The 17,032-nt window shown below is 44.9% G+C and overlaps 1 protein-coding gene across 1 annotated transcript in view; it reads right to left on the reverse strand.

Annotated features, from left to right (window-relative positions):
• STK32B (serine/threonine kinase 32B) overlaps positions 1 to 17,032 on the reverse strand; it is a 384,696-nt gene that overhangs the window by 242,957 nt on the left and 124,707 nt on the right. The gene's annotated exons all lie outside the window — the stretch shown is intronic.

Here is a 17,032-nt window from a genome sequence, read left to right on the forward strand (position 1 = left end):
TGATTGCTGTGGCTAAAACTTCCAGAACTATGTTGAATAGTAGTGGTGAAAGTGGGCACCCTTGTCTTGTTCCTGACTTTAGGGGAAATGCTTTCAATTTTTCACCATTGAGGATAATGTTTGTGGTGGGTTTGTCATATATAGCTTTTATTATGTTGAGGTATGTTCCTTCTATTCCTGCTTTCTGGAGAGTTTTTATCATAAATGGATGTTGAATTTTGTCAAAGGCCTTCTCTGCATCTATTGAGATAATCATATGGCTTTTATTTTTCAATTTGTTAATGTGGTGAATTACATTGATTGATTTGCAGATGTTGAATAATCCTTGCATCCCTGGGATAAAGCCCACTTGGTCATGGTGTACAATCTTTTTAATGTGTTGTTGGATTCTGATTGCTAGAATTTTGTTGAGGATTTTTGCATCTATGTTCATCAGTGATATTGGCCTGTAGTTTTCTTTTTTTGTAGTATCTTTGTCAGGTTTTGGTACTAGGGTGATGGTGGCCTCATAGAATGAGTTTGGAAGTTTCCCTTCTTCTGCAATTTTCTGGAAGAGTTTGAGTAGAACAGATGTTAACTCTTCTCGAAATTTTTGGTAGAATTCAGAGAAATGCAAATCAAAACCACAATGAGGTACCATTTCACACCAGTCAGAATGTCTGCAATCCAAAAATCTGCAAGCAATAAATGCTGGAGAGGGTGTGGAGAGAAGGGAACCCTCCTACACTGTTGGTGGGAATGCAAACTAGTACAGCCACTATGGAGAACAGTGTGGAGATTCCTTAAAAAATTGCAAATAGAACTACCTTATGACCCAGCAATCCCACTACTGGGCATACACACTGAGGAAACCAGAATTGAAAGAGACACATGTACCCCAATGTTCATCGCAGCATTGTTTATAATAGCCAGGACATGGAAACAACCTAGATGTCCATCAGCAGATGAATGGATAAGAAAGCTGTGGTACATATACACAATGGAGTATTACTCAGCTGTTAAAAAGAATACATTTGAATCAGTTCTGATGAGATAGATGAAACTGGAGCCAATTATACAGAGTGAAGTAAGCCAGAAAGAAAAACACCAATACAGTATACTAACACATATATATGGAATTTAGGAAGATGGCAATGATGACCCTGTATGCAGGACAGCAAAAAAGACACAGATGTGTATAACGGACTTTTGGACTCAGTGGGAGAGGGAGAGGGTGAGATGACTTGGGAGAATGGCATTGAAACATGTATAATATCAGGTAAGAATCGAATTGCCAGTCTATGTCCGATGCAGGATATGGCACGCTTGGGGCTGGTACGCAGGGATGACCCAGAGAGATGTTGTGGGGAGAGGGGGTGGGAGGGGGGTTCAGGTTTGGGAATGCATGTACACCCATGGTGGATTCATGTCAATGTATGGCAAAACCAATACAGAATTGTAAAGTAAAATAAAAAATAAATAAATTAAAAAAATAATAATAATAAAAATAAAATAAAATAAAAGAAACTAGAGGAAGAACAAACTAACGAAATAATAAATATTATAATGGAAATAAAAAAAAAAGATATCATCTTGTTTTGCTTCTGAAATTACCTGGTGAGAAAGTGGTGAAAGAGGCATTTGTAGAGACTATTTGTTAAATGGCCACATTCTGAAATGCAATGTCACAGTATGTTTCAAAAAAAAACCCTTTCTTCCAGTGTGCTGACTTCAAGGAATTTATATTTTAAGCAAATTTTCAGGGAAGCAGAGAAAATTTTATAAGCATCATAATAGCTAACTTTGACATTTAACCATTGCTGGGCACCATGCACCTATTTTAACATAGATTCAATGAAGTTCCCACTCAGTGAAGTATGAATAGTATATCACAGGAGTGGTTTGGATGACACAGCATAACACATTTTAAAGAGAAACTGACATGCAGAAAGAATGAGTGCATTTTAGATATTGCTATTTTGTCATTGTTATTTGCCCAAAAAACTGACAACACGTGTTCTACCATGAAACATAATAGTGAGATTTATTCTAGTTAAGATGAAATACTTCTGACATATTTAATAATATAATTAACCAGATTTCAAGTCAGGGAAACCAAACATCTAAGCATCTTGATGATTCTTCCAAAGGCATTTAATAAAATTCAAAGTCAATTCCAAAAATAAAGAAAGAAACTGTTAGAAAAAACAAGAATGAAAGGATAACATTCTTAAGGTTATCAATGCAACTAAACAAGGGAACCAGTGAAGAGGTATAGCTATTGGAAGTGAAGTGAAAGTCGCTCAGTCATGTCCGACTCTTTGTGACCCCTAGAGTCCATGGGATTCTCCAGGCAAGAATATTGGAGAGGGTTGCCATACCCTCCTCCAGGGGATCTTCCCAACCCAGGGATCAAACTCGGGTCTCCCGCATTGCAGGAGGATTCTTTACCAGCTGAGCCAACAGAGAAGCCCCATAACTATTGGAAAAGTAGAATATATTCACTCATCATTCAAGTATTCATCCATTTTACCAATATTTCTGGAGTGAACTCTTCATGATCAAGTTCTGGTGGCCCAGAAATGATGCATTCATTTTGGAGGAAGAAGGAAATAAACAGGATAAGAAGTAAATGAACAGGATAATTAATGATGGTGACATGGCTCTGAAAAAAAAATAATTAAGAGTATTGACAAATAGAAGGGCTGCAGCCATAAGACCCTTTGCATCACACCTTCTTCTCTCCCTGCAGCCATTGAAGTGATGGCACAGAATTCAGCCTGAAAACCACGGGTTCACCCACCATCATGCCATGTAGTCAAGTGAGACCAAGACAAGTGATGAGAGACGGTCAGCCCCAGACAGTGGGTGACATAAAGAGCCGGGCACCTCCGCTAAGCCCCACCCACAAACCCTCACCTGCACCGTCCACACAGGCGACGATGTGTTAAAGCCACAGTCTCTGTTGGCCACACTCCCCACCACACCCCAGTGTTCCTCAGACCCAATCCCTTTCTTCATTTAGTTCCTGTCTGCCCCTGTATGCACCTGAGTTGGTGAGTACTACTTTGGCATAACTTCTAGTCCCAAGGACCTGAGGATAAGGGTCATTTCTCAAGCCCACCTGCTCACAGGAAGAAGCCAACTCAGGTCCTGACATATTGCGTACCTGCTGCTTCTGAAGAGGTCTGAATGGAGATAACAGGGTTCATGTCTGCCATGGCACCCTCCATCGCTGCAATTAACACAGAGCATCTGATTCAAGGCCGTGGAGCCACGTGTTTATCTGAACTTGGACTGTTCCTCGTGAAATTTTCATCGGCTACATCCCCCACACTGGTCTTCCTTTGGTTCTCTTGCTTAATAACAACACATCTTATCCTCAATTTTTAAAAATTTGTTGCTTTAAGTAATTTGGGGAACAAAACTATAGGATAGAAAAGGAATAGAAGAAGAGAGAAGGAGAAGGAAACAGGAGGAGTAAAAGAACTTTGCAGAGGGGTACCCGGTTCACAGCAGGCCGTCAGCATCCAGTATCGTTGAGGATGGGGGCCTTGTATCACAAGTGCTGCCTGTGAGATGCATTGAACGCCATCAAACGCAGAGCAAAGGGCCACTTACTCTAATTCCGATTGCATTTCCATCTTAACTATATCGAGGAGAAGCTCTAAGTTTGATGCCAGCCTCTCTTCAACACTCTCCTATGACCTGTCAGTCTCCATTTCAAGCCACAAAAGACCTGGTCTCAGGTTCACCACATTGGCAGGCAACAGTATTTAGTTAGAATTTAATGACACAGTAAGTTTCAAGGTATAAATTCTTAGGGTTGCCTTCTATTTAATACAACAGAATACAGCTTTTTACTCACAGGATGAGACCAAGCTTTTAAGATCAAGTTAATCTAAATTTAAAAAGGGAGTTGATGCAGAAATGTTAAGCCCATTATATGCAGGTGGTTTTTAAACACGAAGATGATGACCATATCACCATGAGAGACCACTATAGGGTCTCTCCCACCTCCTTCTCCAGGACATCACAGAATCAATTTATCATCTGAAAAGTGGACAAACACTTTCCAAGGTCATTTCAACATTTTTTTTTTCACTGGTTGAAATGTGCCTGGGGAATGCCAGGCTGCTAGCATAACAGGGAAGACACGGAGGAAGGGGAGGTAGCAACAAGAAGGCTCGTGTAAACATGCATCTGACAGAAATATGTCTTATAAATGCCTCATTCCCCCATTTCCATCTGAGCCAACGGCCTTAGACCCATCACAAAGAATATATTGGCAAATCAAAGGTACGTGCCCTGCCAATCAAAAGGAAAATACACTTCTGTTGTGAATTATGGAAAAAATAATTAAAAATGAAAGCCAAAAAGGGATGAAATCAAGAAGCATTTAAGTGCATCGTTCCATTGCTGGGGCACATATGTTTGCATATTAAACTCAGCAAGTTATAGGGGTAATTTATCACCCACGCAAAATGTGTTCTCTGTGCTGGAAGCCAAGGATGCAGACATGAAAAGGCACGGTCCCTACCCTCAAGGACCCACTGGGAGAACAAGTGGGCTCCCCATTTCTTCCACACACCCCTCCCTTTTCTCTCCCATCCACTGAGAAATTACTATGTTCCAAGCTGTGGACTGGGTGCAACCATCCAATTCAACACCACAAATAGATTATCAAGTGCCCACCTGTGCCCGATCTGGTTTTAGATCCTGGAAACACAGCACATGAGATAAACAGAACCCTGGCCTCGGGGAGCTCATATTTATTCTGAGAGAAAAAAAAAATCTATAAAGAAATGAGCAAACACCAGAGGCAGCAAGGAGCTGTGCTTTCTACATAAAACAGGGTGATGTGACAGAGAAAGCCTGGGAGCTGGATGAAGATGTTGGTCCAGGGTGGCCTCTTGTGAATGAATGAGCCACAACACTCTTTTGAGATGGTCAGATGGAACAATCACGGGGCAAACTCTGAGAATGACTACCAAGAGCGCCAGCCACATGCTGCAGGGACCCAGAGGAGGAAGCAAGGATTTCTGCTCTGGATAGAGATGCTCAGAGGGGATGGCTCTGGGAGAGGAGGGTTTCCGACTCTGGCTGCCTTTGTAGGTTTCCAGCTCAATGTGTCAACAACCCAGCAAACACACTGGGCTTCTAAGTAAGCAAACTTCCAGAAATCTCTTCTTGCGCATGTGTTGAGAACAATGCTCCTTCTGCACCACCTTTTAAAATATTTTTCCTAAGCAACCTAAATGTCCACTGACAGAGGAGCGGATTAAAAAGATATGGTACATATATACAAAGGAATATTACTCAGCTGTGAAAAAAGAATGAAATAAGGCTATTTGCAGCAACGTGGATGGAACGAGAGAGTGTCATACCGAGTAAGTGAGTCAGAGAAAGAGAAATATCCTATGACATCCCTTATATGTGGCATCTAAAAAGAAATGATACAAATAAACTTACAAAACAAAGACTCACAGACTCAAAGAATGACTTTATGGTTTCCAGAGGGAAAATGCGGGGAAGGAATAGTTAGGGAATTTGGGACAGACATGTATACACTGTTGTATTTAAGATAGATAACCAACAAGGACCTATTGTACAGCCCATGGAACTCTGATCAATGTTATGTGCCAGCCTGTATGGGGGGGGTAGTTTGGGGGAGATTGGATACATGTGTATATATAGCTGCGTTTCCCTTCGATGTTCATCTCAAAGTACCACAACATTGCCAATACAAAATTAAAAGTTTAAAGTTTGACAAAAAAGATATCTCTCCTAGTTTCATACATGGCCAATAAAATGTGGATGAAAATGAAAAACCCAATGTCACCTGTGAAAAATGTCACCCAACTCGGGAGCCGTGGGTGGGTCCGTGCAGGGAAGGGGCTCTGGCCAGGGTGCTGACACCCTGAAATTCAGAAACGCAGTCAGAAGAGGGTTCACAGAGAAGCCACATGCACACCTGCGATTCCTATTGAGAATCTGCACCAGCTGGACGGTGGCTGAGGCTTCCGTGGAGTGTGGGGAGTCAGGGGAAACGGTGAGAGATGCTCAGGCTTTGGAGGGAGACAGATAGGGGTTAAAATACCGACTCCCCAAATTCACAGTCTGATGATGCCGGGGAAACCGCTCCATCTTACCGATGTAAGTCTTTTCATCTACAGACCAAGATACCGATGCTCGATGCATCTCTTTCGCTCACCCAGCACAAGAAGAGGGCTCATGATACATTGGAAGGAATGGGCTGAGAGGTGGGAAGCAGGGGAATGAAGTCGAGTCTTGCAGAGGCAAAGTTTTACAAGCGGAAAGAAGGGGCCAACACAATGTTGGGGTCACATTTAGATGGGGCATCAGGAATGATGGAGGGGAATGATGGTCCACAGAGCTCTCAGGGGCAGCCAAGAACATCTGAGGACCAGACTACTGTGTTGCAGGAGAGCGTGAAGATTCCATGGTCCCCTGAAAGGTTTGCACAGCAAAGGTCTCCCCGGAGATCCAATAGCAGGAAGCATGGTTCTCAAGGTCATTTGTGATGCGTTTTCTAAGGAAGGATCATCATTTTGGACTGAGAACCTTGAAAATTCCCACCCTGCCCCTCATGAGCAGGGTGGACTTAGCCTATCATTTACCAGCGACTCTTAAACAGTTCTCAAGGCAAAAGCCCAAGCGGCCATTTATCATCAAAGCACACACTCCTGAGAGTTGACAGTAAAGATGTGTTTTCTGTGCGTCTCCTGTCTGGCTGTAATTCCTGACTTCCCCCAGGCACTGCAAGGCTCCGGGCTGGGTGGGGGCTGAGTGTGGCTGGGAAGCATGTTCAGGCATCCTTTCCTGTCCCCTGTGGTGTCTGTCACTGACCCGGGTACAACAGTTAACACGAGTGCGGGACAGAACACTTTTCTTTAACCATAAATGTGCTGCCTCTGGTTTTACACACTGTGATGTAGTTTCATTACGCTCGTAATCCTTTGGATTAGATCACATAGCCTGGGTCATTCTGCTCTGCCTCTCACAGTTGGCTGTGCTTGGGCCCCGTTCTCAGCCCGCAAAGCAGGCTGTGGGTGGTCCAATCCCCGACTCACAGAGCAGGAGAGACGATTCAGGCTGCTGGCTGTCGACATCGGCAAGCAGCAGAAACTCTTCCTTAAATGAAACCACATGTAGAATATGAAGAAACATGAACGCAGAATGAGGCAGGACAGAGACCAAGTCCCTAGACCTTCAGCCCCATCAGGCCCGAGTAACCTCTAAGGAACTTTCTGGGCCCCCCAGGTCTCCATGGAAACCAGGGAAGGACCAGGGGATAGAGTTTAAGCCTTTCAGGCCACAGAGGAGAAAACAGCACCGAGAGAAGGAAAGTGTCAAATCTGAAGTGAGTGGATACAATCCCAAAGACAGGTCTGTTTTCTCTTCAAAATTCTAATACAATTGCAAACAGCTCTTCTTGCATCAGCTAGAAAAATGTAGATGGCGTGACATTTTGTAAAGTCTAAGTTCTGCGGGAATCCTGGCTCTCTCCTGTTAACTGTGAGGCCCTATACAATCAATCACTCAAGCTTCTCCAAGCCTCAGTTTCCCCATGTATAATAATGCCTGCCCTGGGGACCTGCTGTGGGCATTGGGTGCCAGGAAATCCATGAGGTGCCACTTAACTCGGGGAGTCTCCCTGACACCATAGAGAATGCTGTTTCTTCTTCCTCCACAATGTCAATTTCCTGGGCACACGAACTCTCTTCCCAGCACTCGCCAGAATCTTGAATTGTCCACATTTTAATAATTATTGGATTTTTGCCTGTCTCCTGTCCAAACCAGGAACAGGGATGCTCCACGCAGTTGAAGCCATGCCTTTTGCTTTACACATATCATCAGCACTTACGACCATACTTGGCACATAACAGGCACTTAATAAGTATGTACCGGAGGAATGAACTCATGAGTCCAAAGGCAGCGGGCGCTGGTGCAGAGCCCCAGTCTGATGCACAGTCTGTTCGCTTACAGCCCGAACTCCCCTCGGCCTCAGCTGTCTCTCTGTAAAGTGGAGAGGCCCAGAGCCAGCTGACAGGGCCCTGGGAATGATGAACAGAATGACCCCGGTGGAGCACTCAGTGCAATGCCAGGCACCCAGCAGGTGCTGGATCAGAGGTAAGGGGTGGAAAGCCCATGTGTTCAGATTAGCAAAATCCTTTCTATTGGGTTTAGAAGACTAAAAGGTTCGCTTTTGGTTTCCAGGTCAGTGTGGATCAGTGGGAGTGAAGAACCAAGGAAGCCGCCACCTATGGCTCTCTGCACATTGTGTGGGGGAGATGGGACATTTACTCATTCCATCCCTCATTCAGCAGTTACTTAGTGAGCCATGTAACTTCATGTCTTCAATGCCAAGGTGTGATCCTGAGCCCTGGGAAGGAGCAGTGAAAATGCAAGAGAGTCTGCCCTTTTGGAATCCTTCCTTCCTTCCTTTATGTGTGTGTGTGTGTTTAAAGGAGGCATAGAAAATAAACAAGATGAATAAGTAAAATGGATTGTGTATTGTAAGGTTAGGAGCTGCCAGGGTAGAGAGGAACTCACAGTTTTAAATTGGGTGGTCAGAGAAAGAGCTCAAACAGGAGAAAGACCTGCTGGAAGTGAAGGGGTGTGCCCTGCAGGTGTCCACAGGAAGTTGTCCCAACAGAGGAAATATCAGTGCAAAAGATCAGAAGTAGGAACTAGGGCTGGGTGTGTGCCCAACTGCTGGAAGAAAATGGGGAGATGCCATGTGACTTTCAAAAACCAGGAACAAGGACACCACAGTTTCCAATTTAATTAAGCTCACTACAGTGAATATACTCTTCCCAAATGTATTATATCCTAATGCAACTTTTGTATCTCTTGGGGATAGAGCTTAACATAAAATTGCTTGTCACTGAGACTCCCTCATCTTTATTGAAATCCTTACATATTTAGTCACTTAGTCATGTCCAACTCTTTGTGACTCCATGGCCTATACAGTCCATGGAATCCTCTAGGCCAGAATACTGGAGTGGGTAACCTTTTCCTTCTCCAGGGGATCTTCTCACCGCAGGGATCGAACCCAGGTCTCCCACATTACAGGTGGATTCCTTACCAGGTGAGCCACAAAGGAAGCCCAAGAATACTGGAGTGGGTAGCCTATCCCTTCTGCAGATCTTCCTGACCCAGGAATCAAACCAGGGTCTCCTGCATTGCAGGCAGATTTCTAAATCTTCAACATGAAAAAGGATATCCCTGGTGGCTCAGATGGTAAAGCGTCTGCCTTCAGTGAGGGAGACCCAGGTTCAATCCCTGGGTCGGGAAGATCTGGAGAAGGAAATGGCAACCCACTCTGGTATTTTTGCCTGAAAAATCCCATGGACAGAGGGGGGGTCGCAAAGTGTCACACTACTGAGTGACTTCCCTTTTCATGTTTAACTGCATTCCCTGCCTCCCACCAGAAACTTCATACACACAAACTGTTCATGGGTTTTACAGGTTATTACCCAGTTTTTCTCAGAAGGAACTATAACAATGTATATATCTGGCTAACAAAAATATCATTTCCATAGACTTTTCAGGTCCATATTTGATTTGGACTTCAGAAAGTATGGAAAGGAGGGCAGTACTATACCCATTTTACAGATGAAGAAACTTAGGCTTTCAAGAATACTGTCCTAGAAAGGACAGTATTCCTTTGCCCAATATCTAACCACCATATTTTTTCTTTTTAATTCCTCTCAAGGCATCGCTCTCATTGCTCATTCACCTTCAGACTGTGAGGCTTATCCCTGAGCCTGGCTCCTAGAAGTTGAGTTTAGGAAAAGCAAATGCTTTGGTGTTAGACCTGGGCCTATCAGGGCTATTCTGAGCTGGCTCATACTGGCTCATGACAATTGCTGTATTTTCAGAAAATTTGCAAGCTGGCTGGCATGCAATTAATTTGATATCAACCATTTCCTAGACTGTTATTGCTGCTGTAATAGAGTACTATAGACTGGGGGCCTTATAAACAATGGAAATGCCTTTCTGAAAACTGTGCAGGCTAGAAGACCAAGATCAAGATCAAGGTGTGGGCAGATATGAGGTGTGGTAAGCGTCAGCCTTCTGGCTCGTAGACAGTTGTCTTCTTGCTGTGTCTTCACATGGCAGAAGGGGAAGGAGTGAGTGAGGGAGCTCAATGGGGGCACTTATAAGGGCATTAATCCCATTCATGAAAGCTCCACCCTCATGAATTAATCAACTCCCAAAGGCCCTCACCTCCTGACACCATACCATTGTGGATTAGGCTTCAAACATATAAATCCAGGGAAGACACATACACCAAGTCTACAGCAGACCACGATGGGAATATTTACACCATGGGAATCGGCTGACACTAAAGTCAGGGTTTGCATTGTGTCCCCTTGGTCTGCTGGTTGTTAACCATTTCCTGGTATATTGTTGCCTCTAATCCCAATGCCACCTCTTGTCAGCTACTTAATCTTGCACAAGTTATTTAACCCACCCATCCTCGGCTTCTCCAACTGTAAACTGAAGACAAGAACATCCACCTTGTAAGATGGTTTGAACCAGTGAAGTTGCTCAGTCGTGTCCAAATCTTTGTGATCCCATGGACTGTAGCCTACTAGGCTCCTCCATCCATGGAATTTTCCAGGCAAGAGTATTGGAGTGGGTTGCCATTTCCTTCTCCAGGGGATCTTCCCAACCCAGGGATTGAACCCAGGTCTCCTGCATTGCAGGCAGACGCTTTACCATCTGAGCTACTAGGAAAGCCTGTAAGATAGTTTAGATCAGGCTAAAATAGGAAAAGAGCCACATACCATGGATGACCCAAATAGGGTAGTGTTACTAAGATTTTAAGACATGGATCTTAAGACCACTTGATAAAGTGTGGGAAGACTTTAATGAACACCAAGGACAAAGGAGAGTCCTAATTACAGAAAAACACATGGGAAGCATAAGAAAGAGTCAGAGAAATGGGCACCAGAAGGTACTGTGTGGCAGGTTGGAAGGTGGGGAAGCAGAGGGCTCCAAAGACCACTGGCCAGTCCAAGGGAGTCCTGGCTTTCCCTCTGACCTTCTGCGAACTCCATGCCCTTCCTGATTGATTGATGGAACACCCCCCCACCGCCTTCACTCACAAGAACTGTCTGACATAGCGCCCAATTCTACCCTGCCTCCAGCCTGGTTTTTCACGAAACAACCTCTGGCTCCTCATCTCTCCCTTTCCACATTTCAGTGCTGACCCTCTGGATATCAGAATGGAGCTGGGATATTTTATAATCCCCACTTACTCCCTTAGGGATAACAAACCTATTCCACTTAAAAGTAAAGTTTGGGAAATCTGACATCTTGAAAGCACACACCAAAGTGACCAGTGATACTGACAAATCCTTGAATAGTAAAAGGTGAGACAAGGACCCGTACGTGTCAGCATCACCTCTTGCTCCCTTCTATTAAGGGAGTTGCCATGGCGATGGAGACTAAAGAAGATGCTGCTAATTGGAATTGAGGAAAACCCCATGAGCATTTCCCATCTCTGACCCCCAGGGCATGGTGGCCATTTGCTATCTCTATATTTTTTAAGTTTCCTGGGCCTCCAAAGGACAGTGACTACTTAAGGAAAAGAGCAGAGAAGCACAATCAACTATTGGTTTAAGGGTCTGTCCTCTCTCATCTGTAAGCTCTGTAAAGATCAGGAGTGACTATCTTGCTCTCTGTTCCGTCACCAATGCCAGCACAGATGCTGCAGATCCTTAACAAACACTGAAAGAATTAATTTGTTGAACACTGTGGATGCTGAGAATACAGAGGCGAATGAGACATGGCCCCAATCCCCAAGAGTCTCACACTAATGGAGGAAACAGATGTACAAGCAGATAAATGTGATTGAACTGCCCTGTTCTCAATAGAGTCCAGAAGGAAGCACTACCTGTCGCCACGTGGGCGGCAACCCTGAGGCAGCTCGGAGGAGAAGGTGGTTGCTGGCCTATGAACTCCAAGAGGGCAGGAGACAGAAGGATCCTCTTCTTCTCTAGACCCTTAGAAATTAAGGCAGGGGCACTTCCCTAGTGGTCCAGTGGATAAGAGTCCACCTACCGATGCAGGGGACACAGGTTTGATCCCTGGTCCGGGAAGATTTCAGATGCAGTGGAGCAACTAAGCCCGTGTGCCACACCTACTGGGCCTGCACTCTAGAGCTCCCAAGCTGCAAGTGCTGAGCTCCTTGGCCTGCAACTACTAAAGCCCACACACCTAGAGCCTGTGCTCTGTTACAAGAGAAGCTACCATAATGAGAAACCCACACACTGCAACTAGAAAACAGTCCCTGCTCATCACAACTAGAGAAAGCCCATGCACAGCAATGCTCAGTCATGTCCGACTCTTTGCTACCCCATGCACTGTAGCCCGCCAGGCTCCTCTGTTCATATCCATGGGGATTCTCCAGGCAAGAATACTGGAGAGGGTTGCCATGTCCTCCTCGAGGGGATCTTCCCAACCCAGGGACGGAACTCAGGTCTCCCATGTTGCAGGTGGATTCTTTACCATCTGAGCCACCAGGGAAGCCCAATGAAGATCCAGTGCAACTACAAGCAAAATTAAAAAAAAAAAAAAACTCTTTTAAGAAATTAAGCCAGTGCCTGGTACCCAGGAAGAGTCAAATAAATGTCTATTTAATGAATGAATACTTGTAGGGGGAAGAGCAGAAGTTCTCACAGAGAAGAAAGGGGAATCGGTATTCCAGGCAGAAGGAGCAGCAAGCGCAAAAGGCCTGGAGGGATCAAAACAACAAGATGAATGACAGGTTCCACTAATCACTTAGTGTGGCTGGAACAAAAATGCACTAAGACAGGAGCAGGCGTGGGCGTCCAGAGGAGAGACTAACATAATATCAGAGGCCAGGTTATGAAGAAACATTTATTCTGTGGGCTTTGGGGAGTCATCGCAGAATTCTAACCGGAGGTGGGGTGGGCTTAGATTTGCACTTTGATGAGACTTTCCTTGTGCTGTAGGCTAAATGTTTATATCCTCTTCTCCCAACTCATATGTTGAAATTCTAGTCCCCTGTGTGAGGGAGACAGAGTGGCTGGGGGATAATCAGGTCATGAGGATGGAGCCCTTGTGATGGTATTAGTGCCCTTATAAGTAGAGGCAAGAGAGTTCTCTCCCTCTCTCTCAATCCCCCAGCCCAAGGGGAGGGCACAGCAGGAGGACAGCCATCTCTGCACCAGGAAAAGGGTCTTCATCAGAACTTGACCATGCTGGCCCCCCATCTAAGCCTGCAGAACTATGGGAAATAAATGTCTATTATTTAAGCCACCAGTCTATGGTAATCTGTTATGGCAGCCTGAGCTAAACAAGACAACTTGTATGTGGCAAACTGGTGATGACTAAGTGCTGAAATGCCAGTTGGGAGGTTGTAGCAATAGTCAAGATCAAAGATGGTTATTTTTATGAAAATGAAGCTGCTCAGTAACTGGCGATTCTTTATACAGGGCTTTGGTGTGTGTATGCTCAGCCTCTTCAGTCATGTCCGACTCTTTGTGACCCCATGGTCTGAAGTTCATCAGGTTCCTCTGTCCATGGGATTTTCCAGGTAAGAATACTGGAGTGGGCTGCACGCTATCCTCCAGGAGATATTCCCAACCTAAGGATCAACCCGTGTCTCAGTGTCTCCTGTACTGCAGGCGGATTTTACCACCGAGCCCATCAGGGAAACCCTGTACAGGCCTTTGTCCTTCATCAGAGGTTCCCTAAGGGACTTCCTGTCTCTGTCCTCTCTACAACCTTCTTTCCTGCCCCCTACTTCAGACAGATCAGCTCTATCTTTCAACACCTTATGTAGTTTTACTCGAATCAAAGGTCTCAATGCCAAAGAAAAACTAGCCACTAATTTAAGTGGTTCTTTCCTGGCTTCCAGTGGCCTGTTAGAGACCTGTGTCATGATTCAGCCATTAACTACCCAGGGAAGGCTCTAGAAACAATACTTGCTATGAGAACTGTTTACATTAATTGCAGGTATCTGTTCTCATCCTGTCCTGTCCATCCCTCCATCCCCACAGTTACTTCAACAGCAAATGGGGCAAGGGAGGCACCTGCCCAGCTGAAAACAGAACATTTAACAGTCTAGTAAATGTAGTCAATCTGGTAAGTAGAATTGGACTTCAAAAATACAGTCTGAAAATACATACAAACAACCTCCCCACTACCATTTATCAAGACAAAAGTCTTTAGTACTGAAAACTCGACCCATCTTCTAATAGTCAGCAAGCATGTCCTCATGTTCACAGCTGGATAAGGATAGAATTGGTCCAGCCAGCCCAAAGCTGACCTGAAGGACAAGTGCTAGTCCTACCAACAGCAGTGGAGGTCCCTGAACGGGCAGCCACCTCAAGCCCAGGACCGTGTGGATGCTTGTACGCATTAATATTGTCCTGTTTGGTCTTTACAGCAACCCTGTGATGTGATCACCTTTTCACTTCCATTTTCCAAAGAAGGAAACTGAGACGCAGAAGGGAGACTCAAATCACTCTCAAGGCATCTGTACTAGTCTGCTCAGGCTGCCATAATAAAACTACCACCTGGGAGACTGAAGCAGCGGAAGTGTATTCTCACACAATTCTGGAGGTTGGAAGCCCGAGATTAGGGTCCAAGATCAGGAGGCAGGCATGGTCGTGTTCTGGTGAGGGCTCTCTTCTTGGTTTGCAGGCAGCCCCCTTCCTGCTCTGTCCTCACATGGCAGAAACTCGAACTCTCTCCATCTTCTTATAAGGCTACCATCCTTTTGGATTAGCGGTGGTAGTTGCTTAATCATGTCCAGCTCTTTGTGACTCCATGGACTGTAGCCTACCAGGCTCCTCTGTCCATGGAATTCTCCAGGCAAGAATACTAGAATGGGTTGTCATTCCCTTCTCCAGGGGCTCTTCCTGACCCAGGGATCGAATTCAGGTTTCCTGCATTGCAGACAGATTCTTTTCCATCCAAGCCACCAGGGAAGCAGACAGGTAAAGATCACATTGGATTAGGGTTCCACCCTAATGACTTTGTTTAACCTTAATAGCCACCAAAAGGTCCTATCTCCAGATACAGTCACATTGGGAGTTAGGGTACCAATATATGAATTTTTGTGGGCCAGGGAGAGGGTGGGGAGGAAACACAGTTCAGTCCATAGCAACCTCTTCACCTACAAGAGGCAGAGCTGTTATTAGAACCTGGGAGATCGGACCTCAGAGCCTGAGTGTTGGAACTCTCTGCCTCATCTCTCCGTTCCCCTCCTCTCCCATGCCCTACCTCTCCAGGGCTCCTGTTACTGCACAACTCCTCTGTTTGGGGTGGGATATTTCATCGCCTTTTTCCTTTGCTTCAGTTGTCTTAAGCCCCAGAGAGCAGAACAGCTTTGCTTCAGAACAGGTGAAAATATTGCACTTGACAACTCAACCTGGATCGTCACAGGCTTGGGAACACACATCATTCATTCTCTAGAGGCCAAACTGTCATGAAAACTAATCAGTGCCTGCTCTTTGCCTCTGCCAGTTACAGAGCATGTCAGCAAAAGAGAGGAATGAGAAGGGGCGCAGTCAGGCGCTCCAAGGCCATGGTAATTCACCCTTCGTGTAATGAGATGAAAAGCTGACGTGTAATTAATTCAAAGCCATGGGGTCCTTATGAGCCCAACAAGTGATTCCACACCACGCCCCCTGCTAGCAGGGTGACAGGGCAGCAAACAGAAGCCTCACAGGAGGTGCTCCGTGCAGGAAGGGGGAGCAGTGGGCAAAGAAGGGAAGGGCCAGGGCCTTCTCACAGTAGCAGTGGTAGAAGGATTGCAAGTGTGGGCCGTGAAGTCAGACTGTCTGGATTCAAGTCCCATCTCGTCCATCTACTAGTGGTGTGACTCAATTACTCCATCTGCAAAATGGGGACAATTCACTCAATGCCAGCCCCTGTATGCCGGCTGTTGTCCTATACTACTATTTTTCAAGATATGGTTAAAAATGTTGTCTTTACTTTCGTGGGTTTTTTTAAAATAAATAATTTGTGTGTAAAGTACTTTAAACCTATTACAGTACAGTATTATACAGCTGATTGTGTTAGTTGGGTACCCAGGCTAACTTTGTTGGACTTACGAACAAACTGAACTTACAAATGCATTCTAGGAAAGATATTCATTCATATGCAGGGACTTACTATAAAAAAAGAATTACACACCAGAATGCAACCTCGTGGTGGTAGGATTCTAGATAACTATTTCCTTTTTGTTGTTCTTGTTTAGTTTCTGAATCCTGTCTGACTCTTTGCAACCCCATGGACTGTAGCCCACCAGACTCCTCTGTCTGTGGGATTTTTCCAGGCAAGAATACTGGAGTGGGTTGCTATTTCCTCCTCCAGGGGATCTTCACAACCCAGGGATCGAGTCCACGTCTCTTGCAGTGGCAGGTGGATTCTTTACCACTGAGTCACTGGGGAAGCCCTATTGCCTTCTTATGTACATCATTTTCTGCATTTTGCAAGGAACCTATACTGCTTTTCTGATCAGAAATGGTGCAGCCACTGTGCAAAATAGTCTGGAGGTTCCTCAAAAAATTAAAAATATAACTACCATATGATCCAGCTACCCCATTCTTGGGTATTTATCCAAAGAACACAAAAATACTCATTCAAAAGGTATTTGTACAACTATGTTACAATAGCCAAGATATGGTAATAACTTAACAGCCCATCAACAGACTAATGAATGGAGAAGATGTGGTGTGTATATATGGGCTTCCCTGGTGGCTCAGAGGTTAAAGCGTCTGCCTCCAATGCGGGAGACCTGGGTTCGATCCCTGGGTCAGGAAGATCCCCTGGAGAAGGAAATGGTACTGATTACTACTCTGCCATAAAAATACAGATGAAATTTTGCCATTTGCAACAACATGGATGGACTTTGAGGGTATTATGTTAAGAGAAATAGATCAGATGGAGAAAGACAAACGCTGTATGATTTTACTCACACGTGATATATAAAAAAAACAAACAAAAAATACATGAACAAACCAGATCAATCAAAAACAAA

Source organism: Oryx dammah, unplaced genomic scaffold, assembly GCF_014754425.2.
Source record: "Oryx dammah isolate SB20612 unplaced genomic scaffold, SCBI_Odam_1.1 HiC_scaffold_3, whole genome shotgun sequence".
Lineage (NCBI taxonomy): Eukaryota > Metazoa > Chordata > Mammalia > Artiodactyla > Bovidae > Oryx > Oryx dammah.